Source organism: Falco naumanni, chromosome 7, assembly GCF_017639655.2.
Source record: "Falco naumanni isolate bFalNau1 chromosome 7, bFalNau1.pat, whole genome shotgun sequence".
Classification (NCBI taxonomy): domain Eukaryota; kingdom Metazoa; phylum Chordata; class Aves; order Falconiformes; family Falconidae; genus Falco; species Falco naumanni.
Genome location: NC_054060.1, coordinates 63,638,444 through 63,644,719, shown reverse-complemented (window position 1 = coordinate 63,644,719; position 6,276 = coordinate 63,638,444).

Genomic DNA, 6,276 nt, shown 5'->3' with positions numbered 1-6,276 from the left:
GATGCTATTGTTAGCAGAACTTTATCTACCAGCTCCTGCAAAAGCTTAATGGGGAGCAGGGAAGCAGTGGGACTGTGTGGCAGATCCCTTGGCCTCTTAATAAAATGCTTCCCCCTGCTGCCACTGTCCTACGTTCCCAGATAACAGGCACAGGACAGAAATAGGACTGCTATGGTGAAAGAAGTTACTTAATCCTCTTTGGGCTAAGTAAAATATATCAGCAAAGAGCCAATTCACAGGGCAGAGCTGATTTACACAGGAGAAAATTGTGTCTGCAAATCAAATGGAGCTCCAGCACTGTGAGAGAGCAAAGACAAAACAGGCTGGCATGGGAGAAGGGGGAATAGCCCAGAGAGATGCTCGGGGAGGGAAGGCAACAGGAGGTATTTGCTGAGCCTCCCCCAGCTCCACTGCAGCAGCACGAGTTTGTGAGTGGATGCGGCTGTCAGAAGGTGGGAGGGCGCTTACAGCTGTCCAGGTATTGTTAAGAGGCAGAAGAATCTGGTGAGACCTGGGAACCTCTGAGAAGACAAGAACTGGTGAAGGGGGTGGGGTATAGCTGATGTAGAAAAGAGCAAGCAGGATGGAGGAACAAAGAGTAGGCAGCTAGACCAAGGGGAGGCAGGAGCTGAGCTGAGTACGTGCCTGTGCCTGCTGGGTGGCCGCCCACCCGAGATTCCGCCGTGGGGTTGCCAGATCCACAAAGACACTGACCTGCTCTGCTTTGTGCTGGCTGAACCTTGGGTGGCAACAGCCTGCGAGGAAGGATCCTCAGCAAACTGGAAGTGCCAAAGCTTCAGAGATAAAACCAGACCTGCCACAGGACTGGGAAGTTACCTGCTTTTCAAGGGCTGGGCCCTGCTGGTGTGGAGAAAAGGGAGCAGGTCTGAAAAGCAAGGGTGTGCAGGGAGCCCCGGTCGGTTGTTGGACACACAGGCTAGTTCTCCAAACGAGTAAACGCTCATGTTGTAAGGAGTTGAGTAACAGACCTCTGCTGCTTGAGGATGCCCTCTTCTACAATGCGCTGGGCATTGCGGGTTCATGTCCTCTTGATCCATGCTGGATGTGATCATTTTACAGGGTAGATGAGAGCACTAGAAGTGTCAGGTTAGGAGGACTTCCTAAAAACTGGGGTAAGCTTGAGTGAGGGGAAAGGGATGTCCTAGATCTCTTGGGGCTGGCCCAGAGATGAAGTTGTTCAGCAGAAGGACAGCTTATTGAGAGAGTTGTTTTTCTCAAGACAAAATGAGGGCACACCTTGTACAGCGTATGCTATGCTGGATACAGAGGTCTCAGTCACAGCCTGAGCTCCTCACCTAATGCTCAGGTGTGAAGGGCTCGATAGACATGACCCTGCAAGCTTCTTCTGGCCCAGGGGAACCTGATCGCTTCCTCCCAGGGACGCTGATTTGTGTCCCTTCCTTTGGAGTCTGTGCTTCCTTTGCCCCCTCCCCTCCTGCTCATGTTTTCCAGATGCATTTGATTTATACATACTCGTTCCCTTCCTCACAGGAATGAGTTTGGTGCGTGTCAGTTGTGTGAAAGAAAAATTGATAGAGCAGGCTGCCGAGCAAAGCAGCTGGGATCTTTCTTAGGAGAGCTGCAGTCGTTAATTATAGGAGTCTAACTAAACCCTGGCTCAGGCAAGAAGCATTTTCTAGATCTCCTTCCTTTCTTTTGTACCTTCCTGCACAGGTTGTCACTTCAAAGGCAGGATTCGGGGACAAGTCAAAACGACACCCACCTTTTTGAATAAAAATGGGATGCCGAGTGCCAGGGAGCAGTTCCCGTTCTGGCTCCCTCCTCTCCCAAACTGATGTGAGGGGCACTGCACCTCTCCCCAGCGAGGGCTGCAGACAGCACTTGTCTGTCCCTTGGGCTTTCTCCTGCTTCTTCCCTGCCTCGGGCGGCGCAGTGAGTCAGCTCCTGCCTTACTAAAGCCTCTCCTGGGTTTGATCTGAGCACCAGCTTCCTCTCCCTGGCTCAGGTCTGTGCATCCTGGCCGGTACCTTGGCATGGCAGGTTCCCCAGGGGTCCATTTTATTAAAGTCACTGCAGAGCCGGGTATTTCAGTCCCGAGCAGCTTCACATGTGCATCGCAGACAGAGCCAGCAGCACTGGAAAGGATTTTCTCTGTATGAGTTTACCCCTGGCAAAAGACAGTGGGAGAAGAGAGGGAGGAAACACAGCCTGGATGTCCTTAAAAGCCTGATACTGCCTGTGCATGTGCCCCTCTGATATGTTTCTGGCTGATGATCCCAATACAGGCCGTGCTACTGCCCTGTTTCGGAGACTGCCTACACAGATAACCTCGTCTTAACATCACCGACTTGCTCACAACCTTTGCTCGTGTCACCTCATGATCTGTAATACTGAGATAAGAGTGCTTGCCACAGCAGGAGGCTGCCTGCATTAACAGCTAAAAGATACTAAGAGGAAAGAGGGCTGCGAACATGCTTAGGGTAGATAAAGCCGATGTGGTCTCTTTACAGAAGAAAGTTGTTATGTGTTTTCCTCAAAGTTTCACAGGGCTGCCAGGAGATGTGTGCCTAGCCAAGGGAGGTACTGTCATCAGAAGCTGATTTTGGTGCCCCAGATGGATGCTCGTGGCCTTATGCTGGGGCTTGGGCAGGGAGAGAAAGGAAGGGAGGCACCGGCTTGCTAATTAAGAGACTTTCTGCTGCTTTTCTGCTGCTCAGAGGGGGAGGCAGGACCTGTGCCTGATGTGAGCCTCTCGCCTGTGCTGGGGCCTTTCTTAAAAGCTGCTAAACCTTATAAAAAAGAAAAAAAGAAAGAAAATCTGCAAACACTTTGATAGTCCTCACAGGAAAGTGAAACAGAAGAGCCTTTGAGCTGCACGTATAAGAAAAACCTCTGTACGTTGCTGTGGGAAGAAAGGCTGGCAGAGCCGAAATTTGGCAACTGTCCCCAGCTGGTGAGGGAGGTGCTTTTCTGCTGTGAGCTCCTGCCATGACTGATGCAGAGACAGAGAGTAAAAGCGCAGGATCCTCTGTAGGCAACAATTAGCACCTCAAAACCATCAGGGTGCCAGTGGGATGGGGAGGGTGAGCCAGTGGTCGTCCTCTGCCTCCATACAGGGGCTTGGTCCTGGGCTCACCCTGGCAGAGGCGCCCAGCCTCTCCATGTCACACCTCCTTCTGCGGGACACCTTCCTGCTGCGGGGGCCTCCTGGCCAGGCAGCATCTCCCTGCTCCGCTTTCCCATGGGTTTCCATAGCAATCGGTGGTGTCAGCTGCACGAGGAAGCCAATGGAGGGAAATGAAGGTTTCTCCCTATCCTGGGCCAGCGTGGGGTGAGATGAGAAAAGAGCATCCTGATGGAGGTAACAGCACTTGGGCTGCCCCAGTTTACTCCTGCCAGGCCAGGGCATGAAGATGCAATGGGAGTGTGTAGACCCCAGGGAACTTGCAGGGCAGGTTTTGGGGGACTGCATGCACCCCAGAGCCAGCCCCACACCCTCTGCCCTGCCAGGGGGCTACCGATACCAAATGAATGCCATCCTTTTTTATTTTTTTTTGGTGCTTTTGTGTCCTTTCCTTTTGCAGCCTCCATCTCTTTTCCCCCCCAGCCCGCTCTGTTTTTCCCCCTTCAGTGCATTGTCAGTCAATGAAGTCAGAAATTAATCTTTGGATTTCATGGAAAATACGTTGCGGAGCTGGAGAGGCTCAGGCAGCCTTGAAAACAGCATTTTTATTCCCAGGATGGGGGAACAGGGCACTGGAGTAAAACTCCGGGGAGGGAGAGAGAGGCAATGGAGGGGAGTATGGGTATCAAAGGCCGTTCCCAGCAGGAATAGAAGAGTCCTGGGAGAGCTCCCTGTACCCTCGGCACCACGGGAAAAGTGGATTTCATCATCTGCTAACCATTCCTCTCCTGTCCCAGACAGGAGGAAGGGGGAGACCTGCCCATTGGAAGCAAATGGAAAACTTGGGGGAGACTTTCAGAAAATAAAATAAAAATGTCAATCCAAACCCCAAACATTTTGTACTATTGAGCATTTAAAAAAAAAAAAAATTAAAAGATAGGTCAGCTTTGAGATGGAACTGTCATGTTGAAAGAAAGCCAAGCTACTTCATTTAGAAAATGTCTAAACAAAATGTTTTGACATTTTCAGGAAAAAAATGTCCTATACATTTTCAGACAAAACTTGCTAACATGTGATTGAAAAGATTGGCATCCTGAAAACTATATTTTGAGGCAAGCTTGGCACATGCCAAATACGTTTCATCCACTCCTGGGCACAGTCCAGGCACCCAAAGTGCAGCGGTGCCAGGCAGAGCCCAGAGAGCTGCCCAGGGGTCGGAGCTGCCCAGGGGTCGGAGCTGCCCAGGGGTCGGAGCTGCCCAGGGATGGAGCTGCCCAGGGATGGAGCTGCCCAGGGATGGAGCTTCCCAGGGATGGAGCTTCCCAGGGATGGAGCTTCCCAGGGATGGAGCTTCCCAGGGATGGAGCTGCCCAGGGATGGAGCTGCCCAGGGATGGAGCTTCCCAGGGATGGAGCTTCCCAGGGATGGAGCTGCCCAGGGATGGAGCTGCCCAGGGATCGGAGCTGCCCAGGGATGGAGCTGCCCAGGGATGGAGCTGCCCAGGGATCGGAGCTGCCCAGGGATGGAGCTGCCCAGGGATGGAGCTGCCCAGGGATGGAGCTGCCCAGGGATGGAGCTGCCCAGGGATCGGAGCTACCCAGGGATGGAGCTGCCCAGGGATGGAGCTGCCCAGGGATGGAGCTGCCCAGGGATGGAGCTGTCCAGGAATGCTCAGTGCAGACTGGGCAGGTCCTGGCTGTGCCCAGGGCAGCTGCCTGTGGCTGCCTGAGGGTTTTGCCTGTCCTGGCTCCTGCCAGCACCTCTCTGCCTGCGGTGGGAAGGATGCCACAGGTATCCATGGGTTGAAGTGCCTGCTCCTGCCTTTGGTTCAAGCCACAGCTCTGCCTCAGGGATGAAAACTGGACCCCTGATAATTTTTAGGATATGACAGCGGGGAAGGGAACTATAAATAAACCAGAGTCATCCTTCCATGGCTCGTGCAGCGTGGGAAAGAGAAACACAAAGGTTTCTGGCATAATCGTGTTCCTGAAAGGGGATTCTTGAAGAGCCTGAGTGCCTGATTTCCTGATCGGAGAGGAGCAAGCACAGAATACTGTGTCCCTGCCTGGCCTGTTGAGAAGTGAACACGCTTTTCAGCAGTGAGATTAGATGTCAAGAGGAAATTGCCATTTACAGTGCAGCGCACCGCTGTACGCTGAGACCTCTGTGCCCGGCACCAGCTGCGGCACAGCTCTGGCCACCTACACCCCTGTCCCCAATTCCCACCCCGGGCTTCTGGCAGGTTAGAGAGGCTGAGGGCACGTGTCACGGGGAGCTCACAACTGCCCACACCAGGCAGGGCTGGGCTTGTTTCGAGCTCAGTAAAGCAGACCTTTACAAGGTATGTCCTTGAGGTGGGAGGATGACCAAAGCTTGTGCCAGGCAGGACCCTCTGCATCATTTAATGGTTTAAACAGCTTAACGCTTGCCCATCTCAATAACCTGTTCTGGCATACTGGAAGACCTGAGAGTATCTGACCTATTTCCATGAATTCAGCATTTTTCTGTCTTCACCAATTCAGCTCCAGCAGCCCAGAGAAGGGAAGGAGGGGCTTGGCAGAGGAAGGGTAAGGAGCATGCATCTGCAAAGGTAAGGGAGAAAAAAAGCAAGGAGCAGATGTGACTCAAGCTGCCTGCAAATGCCCAGAGGGACTGGCGGACTGCTGAAAGCAGCTCTTCTGAAGCAGCTCACTCCTGGGAATGCATCGTCTCGCTGCAACAGGCTGCACACCAGCGCTCCCAAAACAGTGGCTTCGGGAAGGCAGTGGGAGCATGACGCGTGCCTTGAGGACCTCTCAGCCCTGACAGCTGCCAGGAACTTTTTCCTCAAGTCAAAGCAGGCTTCAGGGTGAACATCCTTCCCTTCTGGGGCGCTGAAATGTCCCCCAGGGCCTGGCTGCTCCAAACCGAGCCATATGTAGCAGCAAGATAGTGATAAAACTTAACTCCAGGGCACAGGTCTCTCTGTCTGTAGTTATTCTTGCTTTCATAGAAAATAGCCCAGAAATAAAGCCGGCTCCTGCCCACAGCCTGGGCCAAGGCTCCTTGCAGCAGGTGGCAGCTGTGTAACCTGGAGCAGAGGGACGAAGAGGCAAGAGCAGCTGCGTTCACTGCCTGCCCGGCTCCCAGCACCGCTGCCTGCAAAGCCTTTTGGAAGAAAACGCTGTTTG